The sequence below is a fragment of the Sorex fumeus genome, unplaced genomic scaffold (assembly GCF_029834395.1).
Source record: "Sorex fumeus unplaced genomic scaffold, SorFum_2.1 ptg000128l, whole genome shotgun sequence".
Classification (NCBI taxonomy): Eukaryota; Metazoa; Chordata; class Mammalia; order Eulipotyphla; family Soricidae; genus Sorex; species Sorex fumeus.
Window position 1 is genome coordinate 20,926,228 of NW_026606185.1, and position 15,082 is coordinate 20,941,309.

A 15,082-nucleotide genomic window follows, 5' to 3' on the forward strand; every position below is an offset into this window, starting at 1 on the left:
GGGTAAAGAGTGCTGTTCCTCCACCTGCTCCAGAGGTCATTGAACAGTCAGGATTAGGCCTGCAGTGATGAGACACGTGGGGCCCCACAGGATGGGGGTGGAGCCGGCCCTTTCTTCCCTGCCCCAATGAGAACCCAAGTCGCCGCCCACAAATGGCTTCTCTGGCTCCTGACCAAGCTGCTTAACGGCCATGATCCAAGAGACTCAGGAACAAATCTCAGAACCCAGCAGGTTTTGGCAGAAATCCCTTCAGATTTAATTGTTAAAATTCTGGAATTCAAAAATCTCGTGGCCACAACTGCAGCCGCTCGACATCATATGTTATTCATAATCAACATAATCAATTTGTTTTTCTATAAAACAAATTGTGTACTGTTGCCTTTTTGGCAGATCTGAGCGTTGGGGTAAAATCCCAAATAATAATGGTGGGTCTGGTGTCAAAATATTGAATGTAATCAAAGTAGAGAGAGAGAGTAATGTGGAAATCATCTGCCCCACAGGTAGAGGGAGGGTGTGGGATGGGGTGCATACTGGAGTTTTTGGGGTGGAAAATGGGCACTGATGAAGAGATGGGTGTTTTATTGTATGACTGAGACTTAAAAGTTACCGAAAGCTTTTTAACTGCTCTCACGGTGATTCAATAAATACAATTATAAAAAAGAAACAAAAAGTAAGGTGGAGTTCATGACCAATTCAGTCTAACCAATGGCTGAATAAATAGCAATACTCCTACACTAAAAAAAAAAAAGAAAGAAAGAAAGATGACATGGATATTTTGTTTGAGGATTATAGTGACTTTGGAGATGTTTTCACTTATGATCATCATCCTGTTCATATCAAATTGCTTTCTAGATATTTCCTTGTTCCCCAGCTTGTTTTGTCAGAATCTGTGTCCTCTCAACTTGACAGCAGGAAAATTTTAAATAGATTTCCTTTCTCATCAAGCAACACCTCTTCTTCTCTTACACTTACAGTCAAGACCTGTTCTTTCATGCCCTCACCTCTCTTGAACTTAAGAAAACGTCAACATGCTCATTTGACATCTCCACAGATAGATGGAAAGTTTATTTGATGGTCAAAATTTTTTTTATCTTGGTGTTTTTTTTTCTACTAGCAGAAAGCATGTGATATAATAGATATTCGTTGGGTTTTTGATATATGACCTAACTAATAATTGAACCAAAGAAGACTATGAATATAGTATAATCTCTACTTCCATTCTCGAGAGAATTGGGGGACCGAATAGCAGCACCTGAAAAGATAGACAACACTATAAAACACAATGATTGTTAAGAAAACAAACACAGGCAAGCCTTTTTTTTTTTTATTACCCTGGAGCCATAGCACAGCGGTAGGGCATTTGCCTTGCACTCAGCCAACATGGCCGACCCGAGTTCAATTCCTCTGCCCCTCTCAGAGAGCCCGCCAAGCTACCGAGAGTATCTCACCCGCACGGCAAAGCCTGGCAATCTACCCGTGACGTACTCGATATGCCAAACACAGTAACAACAAAGTCTCCAATGGAGACATTACTGGGCCCGCTCAAGCAAATCGATGAACAATGGGAAGACAGTTATTTTATTCACAGATATCCCTTTTGAAAATAAAAAAAAAATTTTTAAAAAGTGGATGAGGACATAGTGCAAGTGTTATGCATTTGCCTGCATGCAGCCAACTCTAGCATAGTGCCCTGAGAACCACCAGGTGTCGCCCTGAAAACAAATTGAAGGTTTGAGTCAACCAGTTTAAAACAAGTCTGTTCACGTTACTCTAGCCCAAATTAACTTCATAAGCACTGTAGCACTGTCTTCCCGTTGTTCATCCCTTTGCTCAAGCGGGCACCAGTAAGGTCTCCATTGTGAAACTTGTTGTTACTGTTTTTACATTGTGAGACTTGTTGTTACTTGTTATTACTGTTTTTGGCATATGAATATGCCTCGGGGAGCTTTCCAGGCTCTGCTGTGCGGGCTGAATACTCTTGGAGCTTGCCAGGCTCTCCAAGATGGGTGGAAAAATTGAACCCGGGTTGGCCGCAAGGCAAACACCTTACCCACTGTACTATATTGATAAATATTGTATACTTTCTGACTGCTCTACCAATAAGCTGTTTTATCTCATTTCTCTAACTTACTAAAAACCCTACACTGTGAAAGGAAGAGTCATTTGTCTCTGATCTACCTGTAGTAAGGAAAGAAAAACAAAAGCCTAGAGAGAGTCCAAAGCTAGGCTTCTTGTGCCAGTGAGTCAAATTGCGACTGCAAAGGAAATGTTCCTAAAGAAAATTAAAACTATTACTCTGGTGAACAAGGTTAAAAATATGAATCAGTCTATTATTTGTTTTAGTGGTCTGGAAAGCTGACCAAACCAGTTTGTCCCTCAAGACAAACCTAATTCAACACTAGACTACAGGTCTCTTATTTTCTCTGCCTGCTGAGAGAGGTGAGGAAATTGTTGAGAAAAGTTCAGAGCAGTTGAGAGTTTTCTAAGGCTTAATGAGAAAAATCATCTCTGTAAAATAGAGTGCAAATGACGCAGCACACCACTCTGAAGATCTAGCTGAGCTCATTGCTGAACTGGCAATACAAGTCCAGAGTTTCAAGAAGGTCAAATCACTCTAAGATTTAAAGATGGAGCGATAGCATAGCTGGTAGGGTGTTTGGCTTGCATGCTGCCGACCCAGGTTCGATTACTCCATCCCTCTCAGAGAGCCCTACAAGCTACCAAGAGTATCCCTACTGTGTGGCAGAGCCTGGCAAGATACCTGTGGCATATTTTATATGCCAAAAACAGTAAGAAGTCTCACAATTGAGACGTTACTGGTGCCTGCTTGAGCAAATTGATGAACAATGGGATGACAGTGCTACGGTGCTATCAGAACTAAAGGGAAGTCACAACCTGGCTTGAGAAAGTGAGAACATAAAGATAACCCTTGATTTCTTAAACTCACAAAAATTTGTAAGTCTACAACTGTACCTCATGGTGTCTCACTAATAAAAATTTTTTTAAAAAAAAGCACCACTGGACTACCCTACGTTATTAAGAATTATATCTTGGGCCAGAAAGATAATACAGGGGTAAGGCACTTGCCTTCCACACAGCTCATTCCCTAGCACTGCATATGATTCCCTGCGTTTGATCCAAAACCAAACCAACCAAAAGCTTCATGGTTTTGTTTAAGCCACCACTATTTTGTAATTTCTATTATAAACAACCAAACCTAATACTATCTAATGTAACTTAGTTCTCTTAAACAACAGAAGTGTCTTAATGACTCCATCTCATTTTGATATGATTGCACAGTTCCCTGTAGTATATGCCTATGATGTTACAAATTTTTGTCTCTCCCCAAATTAGAGAAGTACAGTGTTGTCTGGAAGGGACTTCAGGTAGAGTCTATTACTGTAGCACTGTAGCACTGTTGTCCCATTGTTCATCAATTTGCTCAAGTGGACACCAGCAACATCTCCATTGTGAGACTTGTTACTGTTTTTGGCATATCAAATACGTCATGGGCAGCCTGTCAGGCTCTGCCATGAGGGCAGGATACTCTCAGTAGCTTTCTGGGCTCTCTGAGAGGGATGGAGGACTCAAACCCAGGTCAGCCTTGTGCAAGGCAAACACCCTACTCACTCTACTATTACTCCAGCCCTAGAAAATTTAATTTTATAAGTTTATTCTTTGTCATGGGCTGGAGTGATAGCACAGCGGGTAGGGTGTTTGCCTTGCATGCAGCCAACATGGCCGACCCAAGTTCGATTCCTCCGTCCCTCTCAAAGAGCCCGGCAACCTACCGAGAGTATCTTGCCCCCACGGCAGAGCCTGGCAAGCTACCCGTGACATATTCAATATGCCAAACACAGTAACAAGTGTCACAGTGGAGACGTTACTGGGCCCGTTCGAGCAAACCAATGAACAACGGGAGGACAGTGACAGTGATTCTTTGTCATCACAAATTCTAGAACATGTGTGAATCATTTTTGACTTCTTTTTTCATTTTTAGACTTTCAGGAGAGCCATATATCACTATCACTATCACTCCGTTGTTCATAGATTTGCTCGAGTGGGTGCCAGTAGTGTCTCCATTCGTCCCTGTCACATGCTAGTTTAGCCTTATGGTATATTGGGGACTCTCTCAGGGTCAGAGGAATGAGGACCATGTTACTGTTGTGGGCACATAGAGTACGCCATGGGTAGCTTGCCAGGCTTTGTCATTTGGGCGGGATACTCTCGGTAGCTTGCCAGGCTCTCTGAGAGGGATGGAGGCTTTGGGGGCAGTTTCTAATCACCTTTACAGGTGTCCCCAGTCAGGCATATATGAGGGCAAGATATTCTCAGTAGCCTGCTAGGTTCTCTGAGAGTGAGAACTAGAGAATAAGAGGTTGCGCGGCTACATTTGAGGGTGTGTGAATCAAGGAGCTTGGTTTTATATTCTCTGAATCCTGGCCATTGATGGGGTTACACAACAGTTGATGGGTGTAACTGTCTAGCTACTAGATGGGAGTGCTACAGTGCTAGATGGGAGATCTGGGTGGAGGAGGCCCAGTCCTGAACCGAGCAGGCTTGGAGCTTTCCGGGTCCCGCACACCTGGGTTCCTCTGCCGGTTCCTTCATGCATGAGGCACGTCATATATATAACTGGTCAAAAATTATTTTCTCCTTCTTGGTGCATCTCCTTTTTCACCTTCCTGTCCTCTACACATGATCCAATCTTTGGAGGTTGGTGAGGGCACTTAGTTACCTAATTGTTATGTTGTTTGGAGGATGGTAGTAGGCTGTCACTTTTGCTTTTTCTCCAAAGTACACAGTGTGGGGCTGGGAAATAGTACCACAGTTAAGGTTTTGTGCCTATCACACTCTCAGCCAGGCTTTATTCCTGACACCAGATGGTTTCCTGAGCATCCCCAAGTGCAATTCTGTGGTGCCCCAGCACTGAGGGCCTGAGCAGCATTAAATTCTCAGACCCTTTTACTGAATTGGTGGCCTTGACATCCAAAATTCCATGGTGGTACATCCACACCTTCTAAGAACTACTTGGGAGCCCCCAGTCCTCACCAAATGTAATTCTCCATGTGCTGATTTGATATGTATATAATGAAATTGTTCACATATTAGTGTTAGTTATCTCGTCCTTCACATCATAGCTATTTTTGTAATGGTAAAGACATTGAAGTCCCAATCTTAGAGCAACTTTAAATTTAGAACAGTATTGTTGACTATTTTCATCATGTTATCCTGAGATACTCAAAAATTCCATATTTCTGTACTGGAAATTTATCAACTTAGGCCATATATCTCCATTTTACACCCTCCCCTCCAGGCCAAAAAGAAATCTATTATTCTTCTATTAGTCTGTTATTCTTCTATTAGTCTGACTTTTTCAGAATTCATATATAGGTGAAATCAGATAGTACTTAATTTTATCTTGCTGACTTATTTCACTTTATCTAATGCCCTCAATGTATCATATTATATCAGGCACAATTCCTCCCCCCTTTTTAGGGTTATCTACCTACCATACCCATTAGTGCTCAGGAGATATTCCTAGCTTTGTACTTAGGAGTAACCCCTGACAGTGCTCAGGTGACCATGTATGGTGCCAGGGATCAAAACTGCATCAGCAGAATATAAAGCAAACACCTTCATTCTTGTACTATATCTCCAGCCGCGTGGTTTCCTTTCCCTTCATTTTGTATATGCTAAATCTCCTTTATGCATTTAGTCATCAGTAGACATTTAGGTATCTTCCCTGTCTTAGCTCCTATGAAGAACATAGCAGAGTCAATGTTATCTTTTAAGATTCAGAAATTGTTTCCTGTAAATGCCTGTCCAGAAATAGGATTGCTAGGTCATATGGTATTTCTATTTTTAATTTTTTTGAGGAAACTGCTTAAGTTTTCCATGATGACTGTACCAATATACATTCCCCTAAACAGACATTGTGTCATTCGTTAATGGGAATAACAAGACAAATCCAATTCAATCATGGGAACATAGCGCATACTCATAGTCAACTGCCATGTATTGTTACACTAAAATTTTCCATTACCAGTATAGTGAGATGAAAACCCTATCCTGCCACAGACATATTATCGTGTCCTTAGAAAATCACATGCCTTGAGAGAAAGTACTTCCACCTTATTGTACCACTTTATCCTCATCATCTAGGAAAATACAAGAGACATTTCAGCCTTAATATGACCCTCACATAGGTTTCAACATAAAAAATAGAACTCGGCAGAATCTCCTGCCCCCACACCAGGCTGTCTTCACCAGGGCACCTCGGAGGGGATGGGTTGAGTTTCCGTCCCCGCCCCAAGCAGAACCCTGGCAGCCAAAAATCTCCAGAACCCAGTCACAGCCATGCTCCTGGCCACTCTCCACATGCTCTGATGAGCCTCACCCATGAAGGAACCAGGCAAAGGAACCCAGGTGTGCGAGACCCATGACTGAGATCTCCAAGCCTGCTCAGATTGGGACTGGGTCTCCTCCACCCAGCTCCCCCATTTTGCAGGAGCTTTGCAGTCACACCCATAAAGTGCCCCCGGTGCCATCTAATCTCCAGCTGGAGCAATAGTGTGTTTGCCTTGCACGCAGCCGACCTGGGTTCGATTCTTCCATCCCTCTCGGAGAGCCCGGCAAGCTATTGAAAGTATCCCGCCTGCATGGCACAGCTTGGCAAGCTCCCTTTTGCATATTCGATATGCCAAAAACAGTAACAAGTCTCACAATGGAGATGTTACTGGTTCCTGCGCAAGCAAATTGAACAATGGGAGGATAGTGCTACCTATTCTCTTATATATATGCTTAAATGGCCCCAGAATGAAATACAAAAACCCTCACACACTTCCCTCTTATTGTGGTGGGAAGATGCTCGCTGGTGGGGTGGGTGTTTGAATATTATCAGTAATGAACTATTGTGAACTACTTTATGAAAATAAAATGTATAATATTGTAAAAAATATATTAAAAAATAAACTCAATAATTATGTGGTTTATATTTTAATATTAATTTTTAAATACTGTGAAAAATCATTGATCTAATCTCTGGTTAGTAAATTCTTTGTCAATCCTTTAAAAGAACATTAATGCCAGATAGTCAAACAGTAGACTGGTGATCTGCTTCTTCATGGAAGTGATCAGAAGACAAGAGGATTTTGGCACATAAGGGGAATTATTGGAGGATTGTGGGTATTGTTCCCTTCCAGTTTCCTTAGTCAGGTGCTTTTCACATTTGTTCTTGCTCTTGTTCCTTTGAATAACCCATTTTGTGAATTGGTACAAAAGTCAGAAAAGTAAAACAAAGTGTTTAAAAAGTGGCATATGGAGCACTTCTGCTGCCTAAATAGTGATCACTATTTTTTCCCCATCACTGGTTTTGGTTGGTCTGTCTTCACAGGAAAAAAAAAGCAGAAGTTAGGAAATGCTGGGCATGAAAATTTATTTATATTTTTGGACAGATGTGATATATCTTTAGAAGTTATTAATATCCAGCAGCTGTACCTCTCTTTGAAAAGCTTGAGTTTTTTTTTTTTTAATCTTAGCATAATGACTCTTTAGCTTTCTGTTTAGTCTGACCATAAGTCTTTTGCTGCTTGGATTTAAGCATGACAAGAGAATGTAAACACCTTTTAAATATTGCAGGGGCAGGATAAATAATCAGGGCTTGGGCCATATGCCTTTTATCAGTCAACACTGTTTCAATCCCAAACTCCACATGCTTCCCCAAGCATCACTGGTTATGGCCCAAGAATGCTCTCAGTTCTAAGAATGCTCCTCAGAGCAACCTGAGTGATCATGGGCATGACCAGGCCCTAGCAGTGCTGCCTTCTTGGACCCTTCCATTAAGCTGCTAGTCCAGCTGGCCAAGAACCGCAAGTAACACAAACCTTGTGAGCACCTCTTAGGAGTCTCCCCCAAGATAAGTATTGTTTTTTGCAATTATACTTTTAAAAATACAATTAGATGCGAATTTTATAAAAGCAAGTTAATGTATTTATTTTACAGGTATCTGAATATAATTACTAGCACAGCGGGTACGGCGTTTGCCTTGCACGCAGCCAACATGGCCGACCCGAGTTCGCTTCCTCCGCCCCTCTCGGAGAGCCCGGCAAGCTACCGAGAGTATCTCGCCCGCACGGCAGAGCCTGGCAAGCTCCCCGTGACGTATTCGATATGCCAAACACAGTAACAACAAAGTCTCCAATGGAGACGTTACTGGGCCCGCTCGAGCAAATAGATAACGGGAGGGCCTTTACTTTACTTACTTACTATCTTGTCAAATTTCTATTTAAAAAATTGCACAGGTAGAGTACAAGATGAAAACACTGAACAGAGATTGTTTTCGGTGTTTATTTTTATGACATTCTTTGTTTTTTTCAAATGATTTGTGTGTTAATTAAGCAAGTGAATAGTCAGATTCACCCACGTTTGAAATGTTTGAATTTTTTATCTCACCATATGTAGCAGAAAAATGGGAAACTAATACATATTATGTAGTAGGTTCAATTTCATGAATAATGTTTTAAATGGCTATTGGCTGGGCTGGGGTGATAGCACTGTGGGTAGGGCATTTGCCTTGCAGGTGGCTGACCCAGGTTCAATTCCCCACATCCCATATGCCCCCCCCAAGCACCTCCAGGAGTTATTCCTTAGCAAATGAGCCAGGAGTAACCCCTGTGCATCACCAGGTATGACCGAAAAATGAACCCAAAAAATGACTGTTGGCTAAGATCCATAGGTTTATGTAATAAACATGTATAAATTCTTAAGAGAAGTCACCATGTAATGATGGAATAGTTAACCAATATATAAACAAATGATATTTATCTTGCTATGATGGAAACACTTCTTATTTAGTGCATGAGTTGTTTGCTATCCTTCATACTTAACTAATCCATTTATTTCACACCACAGACCAAATTTAATGCAATGACTATATGTATTTTTCATTATCTATTTGACTTTGGAGCTGTATCAGGAAAATGATGGGAAAGCTACCTAAAAACAGGTGGGGGAAGTTGAGATAATCTCACCATGATTAACATCCGGGCTGTAAACACCCAGGATAAAATGCCACCTGAAATATACAAGAAGCCAGGGATTTAAGCCGTATACCTACCACCCCAACCTTGAAGTTCTGTCCCTATGAAATAAAACCCAGAACATTTATATCTGAAAGTCAATATTATTTTTGTTTTCACAAGTCCCAGAAATCTAAAACAAATTGATACACAGTAGGATACTATCTGGCCAGATTTGATATTTAATGTATAATGAAATATAGGACCAATTGACATTTCAGGAGAGACTAGATATTGAAAAGTCTGAACTGAGGACCAGTTCATCCATAGCAAAGAAACATGAAATAAATTAATAATATTTGTGTGAAACTTTGAGGGTAAAAGGGGAAATGCATTTAATAGGCTTTCAGTAAGGGTAGTTTTTGTTTTCATTATATTCAGTATCATAATATTGTCAGATTCATTTTTTGCTAGGCTCCTGAGGTGTTGGAAATGATAAAAATCTTCAAGTTTAAGGCTTTTCATTTTTTCATATTGGTGTGACGTGTGGTTGTGTGAACTCTACATATTACCTCAATGTGTTCATTTACTCCCCAGTAAAGCTATAGGAGCACAAAATGACTAAAGATGTGATATTTTGTATTATTTCCTTTAGTTCTCACATTATATGAAGGCTTATTTGTTCTGAGTTTATAAGGTAAATAACGTTTACTAGATGCCTGTGCCTGGAAATGCATTAGGTAGTGATGGAGCTATGAATTCATTTCCCTGCTCAGTTGTTAAGCACTCACACCTGGCTACATTGTGCAGTGAGTGGTTAGGTGAATGCTCTGAGGATGGGTGAAGGCCCGGGCTATGTTCTGTGTACAGGTGCCACTGTACATAGGGCTGCTCACTGGGCTGCGCTCTGTGCACTCTGGCTAGATTCTCTGCTTTGACAGGCTGAATACCTGCCAGCCCTAAGTAGGCCTACAAATTAGATTTTGTGCACATGCATAATGAGAAAAGCAGGTCTTCAAGCTATTGGCCCTTATCTAAGAGCCACAGGACCATAAAACATTTAATAGTGTCATCAATCCTTCAGGTCAAATGTGCTGTGAACCTAAAGTACATATTTTTGATTTATATGAGTGTAAATAATTTGTTTGGGAGGGAGTGCCCTTTGGGGTCACACCCAGCAATGCTCAGGGGTTACTCCTGGGTCTTCTCTCAGGAATTATTCCCAGTGGTATTCAGGGACCATATGGGATGCCAGAGATTGGCCTCATGCAAGGCAAATGCCCTACCTGCCATACTGTCACCCCAGCTCCAGGATTTCTGTACTATGCCAGTACCAAAGTGACAATATCCCCCCTCTTCCACTGTCCACAGTACCCTACTTTTCCACTATCCAAAGCTAAGGTTTTGTTTATTGAACATCATTTATTTTATGGTGTTTATTTTCTCATCAGGCTGGAGCGAAAGCCCAGTGGATAGGGCATTTTCCTTGCATGCAGCCCACATGGCCTATCCGGATTCGATTCCTTCGCCCCTCTCAGAGAGCCTGGCAAGCTACTGAGAGTATCTCGCCTACACAGCAAAACCTGGCAAGCTACCCATGACATATTTGATATGCCAAACACAGTAAAAGTTTCACAATGGAGACGTTACTGGGCCCACTTGAGCAAATTGATGAAAAACGGGAGGACAGTGCTATAGTGCTATTTTCTCATTATTTTTATTTTTTGTATGTGGTTTGGGGGCCATACTGGATGATGCTCATAGGACCATATAGAATGCCAGGGATCAAATCCAGGTTGGCCTCCTGCAAGGTAAATACCCCTCCCATTCTCCGGCCCCAATTTTAAATGAGGTTAATATGATTACACTCATGTTAACATCTATGCTTTCTGGTGTAAAATGTTCCTCTACTTCCACACCAAAGATACTCCTCCTAGTCATTATTTTCCTTCTAATATTATCATTATATAGTGAAAGTGTAAATATTGAAGGTGTCCATTTACTTGCCTAGCTGTGTTACATACTGCATATGAGTGAAATCATCCATATTTGTCTTCCTCTCTTGACATTTTTTTTGCTTAATATGACACACCTAGCTCCATCCACATGGCAATATTCCATCTTTTCTCCTAGTGGCGTAGTATTCTGTGTATCAAAATAATATCTTTATTCACTTATCTGTCATTTGGATTGTTTCCATATCTTGGCTATTATAAAGACTGCTGCACTTGGAGGACCCGCTCCAGATGGGAGATGCGTGCTGAAAGTAGACTATAGACTAAACATGATGGCTGCTTAATACCTGCATTGCAGATCACAACACTCTAAAGGAGAGAGAGTAAAAGAGAATCTGCCTGCCACAGAGGCAGGGCAAGGGGCAAGGGGAGAGGGAATGGCAGGGGAGGGATACTGGGAACATTGGTGGTGAAGAATGGGCACTGGTGGAGGGATGGGTAATCGATCATTGTAATGACTGAAACGTAAGCATGAAAGTTCGTAAGTCTGTAACTGTATCTCATGGTGATTCATTAAAAAATAAATTTTTTTTAAAAAGACTGCTGCAGTGAACATTGGTGTGATTATATCTATCACATTTGTGTTAGTGGTTTTTTATGTTCTTGGTGGAACTGCTGAGTTATAGGTAGTTAAATTTTAAATTTTTGAGAATTTTCATTACCATTTTCCATACAGCCTGAGCCAAATGACATTTTCTACCAATAATAACTTTTTTCATTACATTTCACCAACACTGATTATTTCTAACACAGGCCATTCTAAGTGGAATGACTCATAATTTTGATTTCATTTCATCATATTTTGATGTTATTGTTGAGACCTTTTGAATACTTTATCTATCTTGGATATTAGCCATCTATCCCGGTGTATGGTTTTCAGATATTTTCTCCCACTCAGTAGAGTATTTTTTATTTAACCTAAGTTTCTTTCATCATGAAAAACTTTTTTTAGTTTGGTGTAGTCCTGCTTTATTTATTTTTTCCTTTCTTTCATTTGCCAGTTCATTTGTGTATCATTGAAGGCACCTCTGTGGTTAGTATCTTAAGAGAGTACTGTCACTGGGGGCTTTTTAGATGTATTTATATGGTTTTTAGTCTAATATTGAGGTCTTTAATCTATTTTGAATGGCCTGTTATGTAACATAGGAGCCAATTTAAGTTATTTGCATGTGACTATCCAGTTTTTCTTCCTTCACTTAATCCTTTTTCACTAATGAACTGCTCTTACATCCATTGGTCTGATTCTATTCTAGTACTATACTGTTTAATTACTGTAGCTTTACAGTACTGCAGGGAGCATAATGCCTCACATACCTTTGTTTCTTGGAATTGATTTGCAGATTTATGACTTTATATAAACTTTAGCAGCATTTAGTCAATGTCCTTGGCATTATTGCGCCATTATTTGTAATAACCAAGACATATAAGGACCTAAGAATACATTGAGATACAGAAGATAGAAAATTATGTCATTTGCAACAATTGTGGATCTTAAGGACATTGTGCCAAGAGAAAGGCAAATGCTATATTATCTTGTATGTGTAATCTTGAAAAAAAACTTATATAAAGGAAACATTGGGTGGAGGTGATCAAAACATATAAGCTTCCATCTATAAAATATATCCTTGGGATATTATATGCAGTATGAGTATTGTTAGTATTGTATACTTCAGTGTTGATAATGATTTTCTTCACCAAAAAAAATTAATGAGTATTTTTAAAAATGTACATATGAAACTAAGTGCTCTATGTCAATTACATTAAAATAGTTTTATGGGGTCTTTTTTTGTTTGTTTTCTGTTTTTTATTATTATTATTAGTTAAACACCATGAGGTACAGTTGTAGACTTAGAAACTTTTGTGCTTGGGTTTCAGTTATACAATGATCGAGTACCCATCCCTCCACCAGTGCCCATAATCTTACCACCAATGATCTTAATAGCCCTCCCACCCCCTCCTCTGTGGCAATGCATTCCCTTTTGCTCACTCTTTCCTTCAGGGTCTTGTAGTGGAAGATGAGCTGCAGGAAGCCTATAGGCAACAACATACAATGGCAAGAGACCTCAAAGTAGCTCTAAAGCTAATCAGAGTAATAGGGAATGATTCCAAGAGAAGCAACATCAGAATCATTGGAGTACAAGAAGGTCAGGGAAACAGTCCCAGTGAAAAAGCCACAGTTAAACAAGTCATTGCTGAAAAGTTCCCAGAACTGGACAATGCAGGCATCCAGATTCAAGGAGCCCAAAGGGTGCCAGCTAAAAGAGACCCTAACAAAAATTGTTTTTTTAAAAAAAGGAATAGGGGAGCTGATTTTTCCTGGGACAGGTAATTCAAGAATTTTGATATAGTAGGATGTTTATAATTGTGACTGCAAAAAAAAAAATCAGCAGTCCTAAAGTGTACTTCTAGACTCAAGGAACCTAATTAACTTAGTGGGAATATAGCAGTATATCTCTTGTGGGTGGAGGAGAGCATGTTAATAAAGAATTAAGAACTAATAATGGTCATTCCGATGGAGAGACATGCTAGCATTTTAAGTACTTTTAGGACCCTCTCTAATAAAAGAATAACTTGGTCTCAAACACAGTTAAATCATGCTCTAGCCATAGAAGCTAACTGGGGTACAGGAGCTTTGCTGGTCCATTATAGTTAACAAACTTTCCCATTGACAAAAATGTATCCATAATTTACTTTGTATAATTGGAAATTAGTAATCACATAGGTGTCAGGTAATGTCTTTTATTCCCAACTCTCAAAATTTAGAGTGGAGTTTCCCACATTTAATTATACTTACTGTGTCCTACAGGAGAAAAAACACTCAATGGTTCCCTGAAATTTGCTTTAAAAGGGACAAGAAAGAAGTCAAATTACACAGTGGGGCCTATTACAGCCCCCCTGCATCATACAGGCACACCCTGGAAAGCATCTTCATCCATTTTAGGAAACACTGGAAAAGACAGAAAGGCACAGTAATAGCACTGTATCCAATAAGTTTAAGACAAAGGAGCACATGCGTGTAAGAATAAACTATAAACAAGGTATAACAGACGATACATAAAAATTATCACTGAAAGATAATGATGCTTCACTGGATGAAGAAATAGGCAGGGGGACGCCCTTTGGAAGATAAATGCCATAAGGGCATGTGGATGTAGGAGAAGGTACATATCTAGAGACTGAGGAAATTCATTCCTTCAAGGACTGAACAACTGCTGCTTAAAAGAAACGAGATGATGTTGAGAGCAAATTTTAGGTAGATGACCATCACCTCAGGATTATTCTTTATCTGTAGTCACTGGGCAGAACTACAGGCTTCTTAATGGGGTTCTAATATAATAAAACTGTTCTTTAAAATGACTGTGGTGGCAGAAGGAATACATTTGAGAGTGAAATAACAAGAGGGCCAAAGGCCCTGCTTTGGCCACGCAAGCACTGACTATAGAACCAGAGTTGATTCCTGATTCAATGCCTCCTCAGTCACAGGTTTAAATACCATACATATGCTACTCAATACCCCAACAAGGTGCCTTTTTCACTATATCAAGCTGAGATTCTGAGCCACTTTTGAGATATGATGTCCCCCATATTATTCAGATATTTATTATATTACCTAGAGAAACCCCTTTATCTGTGCACGTTTCAGGGATTTTTAACCTCTAAAATACAAACAGTCATCATGTATTAGCTTAATAATCTCTGAAGTAGAGATTTCCCAAGGAACTACCTTTAAAGGAAACTCACAATTTCTGAAATCATTTTAAGAGGAAGTACATGTGTGGGCTTCAGGACACTAACTATGGAACCATTCTATTGGGTAGAATCATTCATTAGCTCAGAACACAAAACAAGTTCTTTGAATTCATCATGCTTCTCACTCCCGGTCTATAAGTGCTATTATTTAAGAATAACACCTTCTAGGGTTGCTATTAAGGTTGAAATAAGTTCACATTTGTAAAGCACAGTCCTTGCTCTAGAGCCACTGCCTGATCAGTTGCAATAGTCATTATTATCCTGTGACTTCTGTTTTATACTTTGTAATTTGAAGAT